Here is a 15,787-nt window from a genome sequence, read left to right on the forward strand (position 1 = left end):
GAAATCTTTAGCTCTTTTCACTGAGGATTTGTAACTCCCTACTGCATTCTCACTAGAACTAGTTAGATTTGCCGAGTTTAATTTTTATCACAGTTCTCTGGCTTTCTACTTCTGTCATGTACTCCCAGGCAAAAACCACCTGTTAAAAAGCCCTACAAGCTTTCATTTGTAATAAGAGGTTAAAAATTAGAGAAAAGCAGCAGAAATGTATGCCAACTCTGACATTCCCTCAGGAAACGTTGCAAGTTAGGGAAATTTTTCAATATTATGAACTAAAGGCTTAGGTTGTCATTTCTGTGGGAATTGCTGATATTCTGCTGCTATGACTTTTGTGCAAATGAAACTCTGTGTGGGTGAGAACTGTATTTAAGTAGAGTGGCTGTGAATTTATAAAATGCAGACAAGATGTTCTACTGCAATTTAGTAAGAATTTGCAATTGCAAACAAACAGGAAACATACCTCAAAGCCAGCTTATCAATATGCAGGTGAAAGACAGAAGAGAGTATCTCCCACTACAACCTCTCTTTTCTACTCTCTCCTTCAACTAAATGTATTCTCATGTCACAAAGTATTGCTCAGGAAAGCACTAATATGAAAAGAAATTATACCTATTTAATATATCAGTATCTTGAAAGGATCTGCACCTCAAGTTGTGGTTTGTGGAATAAATGATATGCCTATAATACACCCTGATTTTATAATTTACTTTTCCTACTTTTGAAATTCAAAATGGTGACTCATTTTCCAGCACATTATCAACACAATGCAATATTGATTCTGTGAAGTAATTTCCTAAAGCTACACAGAATTTCCAGCATCCAGGTATTTTGATCATTTCCCTCACTCATATTTTGTAATCCTTTGGAAGAAGCTATGGTTATAAACCAAATGGAAAAGAAAATATTTGCAATATTTCTTAAAATCTATCTAATATCTCCTACAAATCCCCATTTTGAAGGATTTTTAAATAGCTAGATTAGCAAACTTCTGATTTATTTTTTTAAACAGTAGTGTTTTACCCATTTCTCTAAAGAAACATGAAAGCACTCTTCTTATTGACTTTTTAAAAGTTTCCATTTCAACAGTAGCCAACAACAGGAATATTGGCAACATCAGCATAGCTCAATTACCGACATGCATTTTAGTGATGTATCCAACCCCTTTTTTTAATTCTGTGAGCAATATATGTGCTGCTATCATTACCTTACCATAGAAGGTTTTTCCCTGCTTTTCTCTCCTGTTGAGGGAGGGAAAACATTGAGTGAGGAAAGACATTGGGCACAAGGATTAAGGTAGAAGAACAGAGCTTTCAGGGTGCAGAATACCACAGATAATGTGGTGAAAGGAAGGAAAAGTCACACCTCATACCCTAAGCATGAATATTTACACTCAATTTCATCACTGCTATGTTTAAAATACCTTCCCTATAATCAGCACATCACGCTGACACATGCTGGTGGTGGATCTGACCCTTTATCCACAGCAAGGCTTCTTTCCTAAGCAAAACAGAGTCCTACATCTGAAGTGGCTATCAGGCATTTCACAGAAACAACACAACGTGACAGCTCTTCGGAAAAGGAAGTGGGGATGATAATTAATTGGAATTTTGAGGGAAATATTTGGAAGGATATAAGTGGAATACTAAGACTATATCATTCTTACTTGTGTGAAAATAGCCTTGGAGGCTTTTTAGTAAAAGAGGTTGCACACATTGCTGACTTTCCAAGAAATAATGCAGGACACCGTTGACCTCAGCCTCAAGTGTTCCTGAAAGTAAATTGCAGTACCTATGCCTGTGTTTGTAGGGTTCAGCTAAATCACTACCCTGTTAAAATAAATGCCTGCTTTTCATTAGATTTGATGAAATCACTAATAATGTCTCTAGACTGAAAAATTACAATCCTTTTATCTGAGGAAAATAGTAATAGATTGGTGGGTATTAGAACACCTGAAATGACTCTCTGCTTGTTCTACTTGAATCCAGATGAACAGGAAAAAGTCAAAGCCCATGATGGGTAAACTTTCTCCCTTTGGCTGTTTTAACTGTTCTACAGAACACAATTTAGGGTATTTTTTTATTATTAAAATGCTACAACAAAGATAATCAGAGTTACATTCCATGCTGTGATGAAGTAGCAAAGAGAGCAAAGAAATTAAAACAATAATTGAAAAATCTGGAGAGCTATGACTCCTTTTTATTAGAGATGCTATGGACTGTGTGCCAACAAGGTTGCAGACTGAAGTGGAATCATTCACCCTGTCCTTGTACACTGTCATTCATCCTGTCAGCTCATTCCCCAATGTGACCCTGGACATACTCATTAAATGAAGGGGTCTTAAGTGACAAGATGGTGAAAAGAAGACAAAAAAAAAAAAAATAAACCAGTTTCAGTAAGCTGAAAATTTACATTTGTGCTAAGGAGATCTGCCATCTGGGATGTTGGAATGCAAAGAAAAGGAGCATTTGGAGTTGGGAATATGAGTCTAGTATGGGGCATATTGTTTCTACTCCTATGGATTCATCACTCTTCTTCAAGCCAGCATATTCTATTTCCTGTAACTTCATAAGCAAGGATCAGAATTCATCAGTCAAACCTCAACAATGTCCTTGTGTCCAGCATGTTGGGAGATTAACATGGATTAGTTTTGGTTCAGCCTTCACTCTTTAGTCTGCCTGCAGAGACATTCCCACCAGAAGCAGAACTATACACGTTATACCCTACACTGCTATGAAGAGTCACAACTGCCCCATAACAGCCAGGCAGTTTTGAGAGTAGCAGTAGATCCTTGCAGGTTTTAAAAAGGATATTTTTATCACTGTAGAGGTGTGCATATGTAGATGAAAGGAAGAGAGAAGCCCCGCCAAGTCTTACTCATCTGATGGCAGACAATTTCTTCACCCTGCACCTATTTTAAGACATCTTTTAAAAGTATCTGTACCTACAAAGAAATAGGCAGTGTGTATTTCAAGGAGACATTTAGAATCACACAGTTTGACAGCAGAAAATGGGGTAGAAATTTCTCTGCCCAAAGAGTGGATGGCCTTTCAATAAATCTTTAGAAACAAACACCTCCGTGACCTTGAATTTAAGTGTAGAAAAAATTCTATTCTGCATAGGATTATCTGTTAAACATATGCTATGCCATGAAAAGTAGGCCATCAAAACCAAACAAATAGCAACTAAGAAGGAATTACGTGAATTTTGTTTTTTCTGTGTTATGACTGAATAATCAAAGAGTACTTCCTTGAGTAAGTATTCAGAGCCTGTCTCACCTGCCCTGACTCCAGGAGTTTAAATTTTCTGTTTTTATCGTATCTATAAACATCCACCCATGTAATGACAGGTCCAGAAGTATTTGAGACTTCATGGTCACATCCCAAAATCAGCCTCCACAACTGACTCTGCAAACACCTTCCTCTGCCACCTGGGCAGCCAACAGAGCAGAGGCTGAACACCACCTCCAACAGCCAGGTGGGCAGCACACTGCTGCTTCCCTGAGTCAGTGAGGCCTGAAACAAGGAGGATCAACAACAAGAATACTGCCACCTTGCCAATTCTGTCCTATTCTTTCCTAATGTACCCAGCAGTAAAACTGGAGAGATAAACATATCAGTTGTTTTTTCCTGTTTTGAGCATAGAGCACATATTAACAAAGAACAAATTATTCTATTTTTTCATCATTCCTTGAGAAATGAAGCATCACTGTCTGCTATCACAATGGTTTATTTGCTGTGGCATTCAGTTCAGAATGTTCCTTTAAAAATTTATAGCTGCATTAAAGTGAGTCCTTGTGAGGAGGAGACTGGCTGGAAGAACTGAGGTGAAGAGAGTTTCAGGCTGTGTCAAGGCTACAGATTTCTGCCAGTATCACTGCAATGACTGTGGATAAGTACCAGTTAAATCCCTGCTAGTGGAAGAGTTCACTCAAATACTCATAATCTAAATCTACTGACCAGTATAAAGTGCAGCAACTGCATCATAATGTTTTCCTGGGAAAGAGTTTCGGCTACAGGCATAGACCTCATACGTGAAACCAGAGACAGATACATGTTGCAACTTCTGTGGAATAGCTATTCATTTTATTCATGCTTTTTTAGCCGCCAACTCTAAAATTTTGGCTTCTCTAACTCAGTAAAATCAATTCTTCAAAGAAATTCAGAGAAATGATACCTGGCAGGTCAGAAATGCACAACAAACATGACAGATATTCAACAAACTGGATTAACAAATGCTTAACTTGCCTCCTTACTGCCTGCAGTACTTCTTCCCCTGTAAATCAGGAGGACGCAGCAGGAAAAAATGGTGCACAGAGAGGTCAGTGACAATGCTGAATCAGAGCTCCCCAGCCATCAGCAGAGCTGGTATCATCACTGCTCACAGCAGCGCCAGACTGACTCATCCCAGGCAGGACTCAGCGTCTCAGTACCTGCAGCCTGGTTCCCATCCATCACCTGCAGAGTCTGCCCTGGGATAATTCAGACACCACTGCACTGATTTTCCATCCAAGAGGGGCTTGGCTTTGAATGCTGCTGATGGTGACTTTGCAGAGGCTGATTTACCAGGGATCTAAAGCACCAAGTGTACCACTTATAATTTGCACCATGAACACAATAAATGATTTATTACTGTCATCCACACTGATTTCTCTATTTCTACAAAGTCAGTCAAAAACTTGGAAAAGTCCTTAATTGAATTTTAGGCAAATCTGAATTTCCCTTCTCTAGAAAATTTGAATAAACAGCTAAATTCAGTATTTTTAGTGCTACCTTATCACAAAGCCACTTAAAAGGATTAATTTGAGACTACAGTCTGACTGGAATGCTTTTATTTACATTTAAGATTTTACAGAATACTGCTTAAGAGCACCTCACTAGACAAATTCAGTTAAAGATATTTTCAGTTTCTGTGAAAGATTTTCTGAACTTCAGCTATAACATATTCCTGGATTCTTTTCACCCTTTGTCAGCTGCAACTCCCATGTCTACAATAAAAGGCTGGGCCTCTCAGATGTAGGTGTTTATATGATTCTATTCTCTATGGACTGGCTTCACTAGATAGTAAAACACCTGGAAGCCTTTAGATACAATGGAAGAACACCAAAATGTGTTTTTAATAAACTGATTCTAAATTTCCTTATATGCATCATAAGCTCTTGTATCCCCAAGAGGGCTTATTAGATACAGATAAAATGTTTTAGAAAATTCCTATCACCTAACTACTTTAAGCTGCATTAATCATTTTAAATTCCACCCAAATCATGAGCAAAAAGTCTGCGCTCATTTAATGAATATAAATGCTTTCACTTCCATAACTAAATTTCTTGGGCTGAAGTTTTACAAACATTTAATGGGAGATGTTCACAGAAAATCCATTAAACAAATAAAAGGTTGTATGTGCAAACTTCCTGTGTGGAAATTCATCCCCTTTATTACTTAGCATTTTCTTTTCAAATATCAGGGTTGGATTTGAAATACTGAAAAGTCATTCTTTCAATACTTTGTATTTTTTTTTTTTACATTTCTTTACTTATAATATTTCTTAAAAAGTACTTCCTTGCAAATCATCCCAAGTCTGCCCTAGACATGCAGGAAAAAAATAAAGGTGAGGAATGGCACAGAAATCTGTGGACATATTCTTAATTCATTCTCCTAGGTATCTCCGTTGCATATATACCACTGAAATGCAGATTTTTTTTTGTGAGATTACGTTTCTTGGCTGCTACATTTTTATCTAAATAAACAGCACTTAATTCTGGCAGTTTTGATTCTATGTTTCAAACTCTGAAACCTCAGATCAGAAACTTTCTGTTTTCCTTCGAGATCCACGGACAATGTTCTTTCCCAATTTATAGCCCATGTCTGCGCCGAGCTGCCAGCGGGCATCCCATAATGCCATGGCTATAAACAAGAACCTGCAGATGACACTTCCTCCTGCATTAAACTCCAGCCAGCTGTCCCAGGGTAGGATGACACCATGACTTGATGAAGGCAGCTGGCTGAAGTGAAACGTAGATCACAAGATACCATATTAGTGAAGGATAAATGGCAAAGGACTGGGATTTGGGAATTCTCTGCTCAGTTTCTGTTTCTACTCCATTTGTGACCTTAAGTAAATCACTCAGTCCCAGAACCCCAAGAGGTAATTAGACACCAAATTTCCAAAGATTTCAACGTCATTTCAGTTTCCAAACCTAAGCAGGTCTAAACCCTAATTAAAATTTTCAGGTCTGATCCAAGCCAAAGCTGTGAACACCAAGACTATTCTTTCTATCCTGGTATATGTCATTATAGGAGACTAATTTTGGTGAACATTATGGCAGGGATGCATCACCTCAGTGCACTTGAGGTTCCTCTCAATAAAGGAACAACTCTGAGAAGCCAACATGCATTTCAGGCTCACAGCACAGAGGAGCAGCTCATGGGCAGAGTTCAATGCTGTGTTTGAGGCATAAAATACATTTCTGGAATACCATAAATGAATTTAGTTAGACAGAAAACCAAAAGAGAGAAACCAGTTCTGGAATGAAGAACTCTGCCTTCTCAGTGTGAAAAGGGTACAAAATCTCCTGTGCCACTTAAATGGAAAGTACAAGAATAGAAAGAGTTGCACAAAGCATCTTCTTCCATCCTTTTCTGACTGAGCAAGTATGCTAAAAATTCAGACTACTTACATTCAGAGAAATACAAATGCAAGAGCTTCCTTGGCATGCCACCTAGCACTCTGGGAACTCCTCTTCACAGAAGCTAAGCAACTGGCTCACTAGGTAGGATATTTTTAAAAGTTCAAGAAGATTAAGTGCCCAAATGCAAGAGAAATAAAGTTTAACTCTTTTCAGTCTTCTTTGAAAATGCAGAACAATATTTCCAGGTGAATTACAGCCCTGACTTCATAACTCCTAACTTTGCACATACTTTCTGTATTAGTAATAACGTCTCCAATAAAACTCATCCATGCAATAAGCTCACCGAAGCCAAAGAAATTACAATGATGACTACTTTGGTCTACTGTTTCTTAATTAGCTTCCTTCACATTCAATTGACTGTGTTTTAGCCAGCTCCACAAAACCAAAGGTTATTGTATAGAGAGTCACTTCTTTGCTGTGCTGGTTGTAAATCACAGGGATCTGCAGAAGCCTCTGCACCAGGCCTCTCCATCTCTGCCTGGGAACAGAAGGGAGCTGTCCCGTGGCTCAGCCAGCTGGGCTCTGCAGAAGGCTCTCTGCAGGGCTGGAGATTTGCAGCTGGCAGGAGTTTGGCCACAGGCACAGGACAGGTAGGCTGCCAAACATTCCCTCCTCCAGCCAGAGGAGGATGGACACTTCCACAAGTAGTATTTGGGGTTTTTATCTTCACTGGCAAGTTCTCTAAAGGGTACCCTGGAGGCACAAACTGGCTGGAAGTCCTGGTGCTGCAGGTCCCCCCTGGGGCAGTGAGACACAGAACTTGTGCAGTTACAGTGAGGGCACAGGGACACTTTCTGACACTTAGTGACCTTGTTGGATGTTTGGAACTACACAAATCTCAGAGAAACAGAAAGTTTTAAAGGCTATGTCCCTGGGGTCTACAGCGAAGAAAAAAAAAACATATTTTCCCAAGCTGCAGATTTTCTGTGCATACACTAACGAGAAGAACCATGTGCAATTTCATGACCTTCCCATATGTATTTCCCAAAAGGATAGAAAGTGGGTCACACATGAATGGAGACACAGATGAATTTCTACCATCAAATATTAACAAGTCTGAGCAATTTTTTGAATCCAAAACTCATTTCGTTAGGCATTCCTGAACACATTTGAGGTTTGGAGTTAACACCCACAAGAGTTCAAACACACATGTGAGTTGTCTTGTAAATGACCTCCACCAGAGAACATTTTTGTGCTTCCACACAGCTCTCTTCACGCCATCCTTCCACACCTGAGACCAGGGCCTGACATCTCTTCCATCCCACCTTAGATCCTCTCTGTAAAGTGAGTGGATCTGCTTTCCCTTCTCCAAAGACCACCCAGCCAGGCCTCTGGTTTGGAGCTGTCTGGATAAATTCCTATAGTGAAGCCACACTAAGAGTCCACACCGTGGGCACATCTCAATGGAGAGGACACATCTCTCACCTCACTCCTCCTTTCCATCTTTAGGGTTCTTCTGTTCTTTAAACTGTATTTACTGCAAGGGTTCAAATCCAGTAGGAAGTGTTTCACAGGTCCAGGCAGAGGTGGAAGGGCAGAGAAGAGAACCTTGTCAGACAGTTGTTGAGGTTGGTTTTTTGGTTGGGTTTTTTTATGGAGATGGAGAACTTTGCATAATCATTCAGGATGGATTTTCATAGCTACTCAGGCAGATTCATGTATTTTAGCTGTCCCTAAAGCCCACTCAATATTTTTTTGGACTTGCTCAAAATTTGGACTTGCCCCTGCTTTTAATGGATTGCCCCTTCAAGCCAAGACTGAGATATCTTGAAATGTTTATAAGAAAACACAGGAATCAAACACAAGGAAGTTCACTATTTAAGCTATGTTAAGGAGGCATCATTTCAGTGGAGACAAGAGAAAAACAGCAGTGCAGGTCCATATGGTGAATAAGGTACTGAAACTTATTTTCTATTTTCTTACAATTCTTAACAGCAAAAAAGAGATAAATCTTTTTATGGTTTTTGCTCCAATAAACATGTTACAATCACATTCTGAAATTTTACAGTCCCAACAGGTCTACATATTCTAGAAGGATTAGCATAATTTTTTCTCTTTTTTGTCTTTTTCAGGATAGCCACAATATTTCAGGGCCTAACATAGCTGGAGCCTAGTTTTAACAGCAACCCTCAAATATTTCTTTTATAATTTAAATACATATATAACTAAGGAAAAAAGGAATAGAAAGTTAACAATCCATTCTAAAAATCCTTCTCTCAGGAATGTAACCCAGAGTGATAAAGAACAAGGCATTTATCTTCATTTGCAGAGAACAACATAAGACTACTTGGTCTGCTTTGCCCCTAGTGAATTGTTTCAGCCCCCCAAATGTCTGAAAAACAACATTGCTATTGTACTTATCAGAAGTCTCTCCATATATATTTATTTATATTTTTTTTAATCTTCTAAAAGGCACAAACAACCTGTCAGATATATTCAGGCATATGCAAAATTCTAACTAGACAGACAAAAATAATCTTTGTTCTTTTTCCCATGTGCTCTGTGGGAGTTTTGTCTTGTTTGTGTGATTGATCAGTTTGTATTTTACTTCAGCAAAATCATTTTTCACACACAGTACATGCAGTTTGGAAGCAGAAGAAAAATATTCCAGCCAGAGCTTTTACTGGACAACATAAAGTCAATACAGAGAACTGCAATCTTCAACAAGATTACAAAGTGTCCCACCAAATAACATTAGAATCCCTCTGAGAAATACTTATTTGAGTTTTTCTTGCCCAGTAGCCAGGTTGTTTCCTGAGTGGTTGGGAGGGTGGGGTGGGTGATGAACCCCAAACAAGATTTTTAACATCCACTCTAGTTTTTGTGAAAAATAAGCCTTTTGGGGATCAAATGGCAAATGAAAAATCAGAATATTGGCAGAAAAAGTTAAAGCCAGCAATGAATGCATCAGTCACCTTCAGAAAAGGTCACATTTCTTTTGATCATTCTTCAGTATGCTGTAATAATAGAAGCATAGTTGTACTTCCCATGTATTCCTCTTCATGTTCTCCCTCCCCAGCTGACCTTACAAAGACAGCCCCTATGAATTCCTATTTTGCCATGAGAGCATAGTAATGCTCTTTTTGTCAGCAATGAAGGTGAAAGATAGTCATGCTATCTTTCAACTGTACTACTTGGAAGATAGTTCCTTGCTTTTGCCCCTAGCAATCTTTAAATAAATTTGTTAATCGTTAAGATTGCTTCCTGTGACTTATCCCACAGCTGCCTTTCTTTTTGACACTGAGTTTTACAACTTGCATTCCTTGTACGTCTCAAACATCCTTGCTAATGTGAGTCAATGGGAGATTGAGGCATGTACAGAAGGCAGAATTACAATCTCTGTTTATAAATTACTTTTAATTCATAGCAATTCTTCAGAGTTTTTTACACAAATGTGTTGACAGGCTATGCATTTCCTCAACAGAATTTACTTCTGCAAAACCCCCGTCTAAAACAAATCCTTGTATTTTCTTCCCTTTACTTATGGCAGCATTTACCAAATTGGGTGAAACTTTACAAAATTTCTACACTCAGAGGGTTAGAAGCCACAGAAGTGAAAGATATCACTACAACATTGCAGGCACTTTTGTGCAGATTTCCAAAGCTAAAATTGTGCTTCATCCCCAGCGTAGCGCTTTTCCCTCGTGCGAGCGCATGTATTCTGCTAATCACAGTCATCACTGCATCCTACTTCACTGCTCAATGACGGGGGGAAAGGATCTTTCATTCCCAAAATAGCTCTGATCTTATAAGTGTGCTCATCAGCCAGTTTAGACAGTGCCATCTAATTGAAGTCAATCACTGAAAAATTATGAAAAAACAAGTTTGAAAAAGCAGTGTGTATGTGGCAACAATGCAGTAAATCCTCTCACTGCCTTCTGCCTTCAGAGTATTTGCTTTTGCAATATGTAACTTGGTCATTTTTCCAGACAGGAATTTTTAGAATCCTCTGTAAATAACTCACAGTATCAATAATAACCAACACAGCACGAGTCGCCATCTTTAACATTCCTTTTTTTTTTTCAGAACCATACTGCTGTTTACCAGAAGTTTAAAGGAGAATCCTGTAATTTCTGGGGGAAAAAAAAAAAAAAAAATAGGTTGCTGTTTCAGTGTGTTTTCCAGTTTTCCAGATACTCATCCCTTACTCTGACACTCTGAGTGACCTTAGGCATTTCAATTGACCTCTGTAAGCCTCAGTCAGCTCAGCTAAAAGACAGAGTCCCTTTGAAAAGCAGATGTTGCATCAGTGCTGCATTTTCTTGGATAAATGCATTTAAAATTAAAAGAAAGCTATGACTGTTCAACGACCTTTCAGTACATTTAATGTCAAGGGCCTTTCTTTCGGAGACTGAGTGTCTATCTGGAATTGCTAATGCAATTTAAAGGAAAAAGAGAAAAATCAAATTGTAGCAGCTCAGAGAGATGCAGAGGTAGGGATTGCCTTTTCATTGATATTATATGCTTTGGCTCTATCACGTCTTTTTTCTGGGTCTAATTCAAGATAAATCATTTATAGTATTGTAATAGCTTATATTCATGCAGCTTTTCATTTTAAGCTATGTATTTATGCTGGATCTTTCATGCTAAAACATCTCAAAATACAACCAAACTTAAACTTTTAAACAAAAGAAGAAAAAAAAAAAGAAAATAAACTGACAGGAAGCTAAGAAACAACCCTGGGTATGTGCAAGAAGAGAAAACACAGTTTACATAATGAGGATACAATCTCCCACCACATCCCTAGGCCCTGCCATCTAAGCATGGATGTTTGCACTTGCCAGGTGCTGATTCCACACGCTGCGCCGAGCAGCTGCGAACACCAGCGCAGGGAGCAGGGCAGGGTTTGGTGCCTTGGGTGACTGACAGCCCCAGGGCTGGGGACAGCTCTGGCAGTGGCTGGAGCAGCCCCTGGGGTGGGCAGGAGTGTTCATCAGCTCCTCTGCCAGTGACTCAGCACACACACACATCCCAGAACGGCTCAGTGAAATCTCCTGGAGACTTTAAATCCTTTTAATCGCTGCCTGCTCTTTTCACCATTGCATCCCTCTGCTTTTGCTTTTTAATGGAAGATATTACAATATTCACCAATCTTTTTTTCTCAAGTCCAGAGAACCAGGTGTTATTTTATTCATCTAATAAGGCTAAATCAGTTACCAGTTACTTCTTAACTGGATCCACCCGTGTCTTCCTTTAAAGGAAACTGCTTTCAGTGCAGCTCTCCAGGAAGTATCATCTTAAGACAGGCCACATTCTGCTTACTGTTACATCCTCTATCACACAAGTGCAATGACTTGCAAAACCCAAGTACATCACTATTTCACACTGTAAACCCATCCCAAGTTTCTGTCATCACCAGGGGTCCCATAAGTATGAGGAAAAATGGAAGGAAGAAATAAACACAATATTATAAATTCCCACATTCCAAACCCATAACTGCTTCTAAGCCTTTGCCAAACCTCCTTGTAGATCCCTGCTGTAAACGTGCAGGAATGTCAGCTTTAGAGTGCTGTTAACTCCATTTAATGATGAACTGCACCCACGACTCCAGGAAAAGGTGACAAAGAAGCTGTTTTGGTATTTGACTTGAATCCTCATCCCCGTGCTACACAGTTTACCTGAATAACCTGGTCACAGCAGACTGATGTGGCAGAAACCTTGTGCAGAAAGTGAATTCTTGGCATGTTTGCTGAGCTGCTGTACAGGGAGGGAGGAAACCTGCCCAGACCATCAGTGCCTGTCACCTTCCCAGGGGCCACTGCCCACTTCCTTGAGGAGGACAGCACATGTTCCTTCCCCTCCCAGTTCACAGCCTGGTACTACCAACAACGAACAAAAGCAGTAATTATTTATTAATAAAGAGGGATAACAAGTAGGAGTTTTAATGTTACTATATTACTATTAAACAAACAAAATTACTGTCATTTTAATGCATACTCTTCATTATCTTCTGCTGGTTTGAGTTCTATGTGTAAAAAAAGAAATTGTATGGCCTTCCTAATAAATAAGATTCGAGTACTATTTATGCTTTGCAGCCTTGCAAACAGTAGTTGACTTTATCACTTGAAAACATTCTGAATAATTTCGAATCTTTCTCTGAAGACTACTAACTGAATTCCCTTAGATATTTTGGGAGTCTCTTTTTACATTTAGATATCTGAGTTGATACCTGAGGACTGCTTAATTGTCCATGCACTCAGACCAGAACAACTCACAAAAATATCCTCAAGGGTCATATCAAAAGCCATGTCAAAGTTGAGGTAAATAACCCCTTTCCCATGTGTCATCTGCAAAGGCAATAGAAGGTAATCAGGTTAATTAAGCATCCAAATGCCTTCCTCTTCACAGGCCCAGAGATCTCTTCCAAGAGAACCTGCTCCATACAGGGCCAAAGTGAGTTCATCCGCCCTGTGCCTCCCCAAGCAAACCTCTTGGCCATATTAAAGGTGGGGACAACATTTGTCTTTCTCCAATCAACAAGAAACTCTCCCTGTTTCCATTTCTATTTCAAGGCAACAAACAGTGGCAGAGGACATCAGCCAGCCCCCTGAGCACCTTGGATGCTGCTCACCTTCCTCCGTGGCCCTGGAGGGATTGAGCTCCTGCAGCCTGGTCCCTCAATCTGTCACACCAGCAATGCAACAACCAGCGTGAGAGTGGGCACTGCACTTAACGTATTTGCTCTGCACAAAACATTTTTTATGCTCCCTGTGTCTCACAACCTTATCATTTCCTCACAACAGAAAGATCAATCAATTTCATAAGCAATGTCTTCCAGGCTGGCCTTGATACTACATGGTAGGATAGCATTGCCAACACCTTAAGCCTCACATGCTCATACATGTTTAGCTGCAACAATTTTGACATGAGGTTCAAAAGGTTGATTTGAGAATAACCAAAGCAGTTCATAAGGTTAATTTGATAACATCCAAACCTGTAATCTGCAATCAGCTGAAGGATGGAAGGACCTCCTGCTGCACAGGTGGTACAAAGATACCCATGTTACCCATAGCAGCTGGGGAACAAAATCAACAACACTGTTGTAGTAAATTCACAATGTGTACACAAACCCTTTGAAACAATGTGCATAAACACCTCCTGTGAGAAACAAAAGCAGTCAAAAATGAAAATACAACAGTCTGCTGTGATCTACACTATTTAATGTCTCACATGCAGTCATGCCTATGATTTCACATTAATTTCATTTCCCATGAGCCCAGGTTTATAATCTGGGACTGCTGAATTCTCAGACAGGAATACTGACCTGTCAGACATTTTTGATTTGGGATCATATAATTCCTGTACTGTAGTTTTATCCCTCACAATTACAGGCTGTCAAAGCCACACTACCTGTGCCTTCCTGCACTGCCAACAATGCTTGTGACTGCCTCTGTCTTCCGTGGGGACTGCAGAGTCAGTCTGGACAGCTGATTACCCTAAAAAACACTTACAACACACAGTCCCTACACTCTGCTTTCAGACACACAAAAAATCACTGAAAGGACCTAATTATGACCCTGCTGCTTGAGCACACAGGCAGCACAGCGGTTTTTTTATGTCCAGAAGAAATCACACCTTTCAGAGATTCCAAAAGCGTTGAGCACACAGGCAGCACAGTGGTGAATTACTGTTTTTTTATGTCCAGAAGAAATCACACCTTTCAGAGATTCCAAAAGCTGACTGGTCTCTACTTCTTCCCAACCTAGAATGCCACCACCCCTTCATAGCAGCAGTGTTGTGTTTCCCGCTCCTCTCACCAGCCCAGACAATGTGTTCTTTCAGCAGCTCCCACATTTCCTACAGACAGATCCCCTACTCGAGCTGTTCCTCGAAGAGCTCTACAATGTTCCTTCCCAGAACCCTACAATATTTGTCAATAATTTCTCCTATGGGTTCCCTGTAACACATTGTTTGTGTGCTCTTGATTATGTTCTACCAGGCTGCTTACCCCATTTTCTGTGGCTTATTCTGATGTTACCATGGTACCATAATAAGTACAAGAAGTAGAGACTCTCCAACAGTAGATCACCTTTTACTGCACTAGCCTTTCACTGAAAAGGAAGCAATCCACCTCAGTACTGCTTCTTTTATTTCTTCTTTTTTTTTTTACTGAACTATTACCTAAAACCCCCAAGAGCTTTTTAAAATATTTGCCCTTCACAGTTTAAACTTTTTTTCTTATTTGAAGTCTTCCATTGAGTAAGACAATTCCAAACAAAGTTATTTCAGAAAGAAAAAAAGAATACAAAAACCCCCAAAAATCACAAAAAACACCACCCATGAAATAAAGAAACAAACTTAAAAAAAAAAAAAAAAAAAAAAAAAAAAAAAAAAAAGGAAAAAATAATAAACCACAAAGAGGAACAAACAACCAAAATAACAAAAAACCCCTCACAGATTTGAATACCAGATATGTCATGGGTGGTTATGGGAAATGCAGAGTACTATTCACCACACTCCTATTTCTTGCTAGAATCTCACCAACAACAGAATAAATCTATCATCTATTTCAAGTTTAGATGAGATCAGATTATTAAAAGCAGAAGGATTTTTGCAAGATACTGGCAAATATCTTATGGCATCAACCAGTATTTCAAAATTTCCATCAAATTATGGCTTTTACATGCTCCAAAGGGAATCAGACTTTTTAAAACAGCACCCATATGCATCATATATAGAAGCACATGGAAACACACCCTGCAGGAAGTAGCAACACTAGAAGTCCTGTAGGCTCCCGGAAGAAAGTTTGAATGACATCAATGATCATATATCCAACAATATTCATATTTTTCATTCATATGAATATTTTTTCCTCCACTGTCTGGTGAAAAACGAGTATCACTGCTACAAGGAATGAGTGGTAATTGATCCAGAAGTGCAGGCACCATCTCAGTCTTGCACAGCTGTGGTGAAACTGCTTCAAAGTCACTTTTCCAGCAGCCAGGCAGCACCTATAGTTTCATTACTAAAAGCAGCATGCTGGAAGCAAGAGAACAGATAAGCCTGGGAGGGTCTTTGAAATTATTCATAGTCTTTCTACTGACAGTTTCAGCAGAACTTTTAAACATTAAACAGCTTGCAAACAGAGATCAACAGCACATC

The 15,787-nt window shown here is 39.4% G+C and overlaps 1 protein-coding gene across 1 annotated transcript in view; it reads right to left on the reverse strand.

Annotated features, from left to right (window-relative positions):
- AGBL4 (AGBL carboxypeptidase 4) overlaps positions 1-15,787 on the reverse strand; it is a gene marked incomplete at its 5' end in the record, with an annotated part of 879,139 nt that overhangs the window by 631,149 nt on the left and 232,203 nt on the right. The window lies entirely within an intron of this gene.

Source organism: Pyrgilauda ruficollis, unplaced genomic scaffold (genome assembly GCF_017590135.1).
Source record: "Pyrgilauda ruficollis isolate IOZ18807 unplaced genomic scaffold, ASM1759013v1 scaffold6, whole genome shotgun sequence".
NCBI lineage: Eukaryota > Metazoa > Chordata > Aves > Passeriformes > Passeridae > Pyrgilauda > Pyrgilauda ruficollis.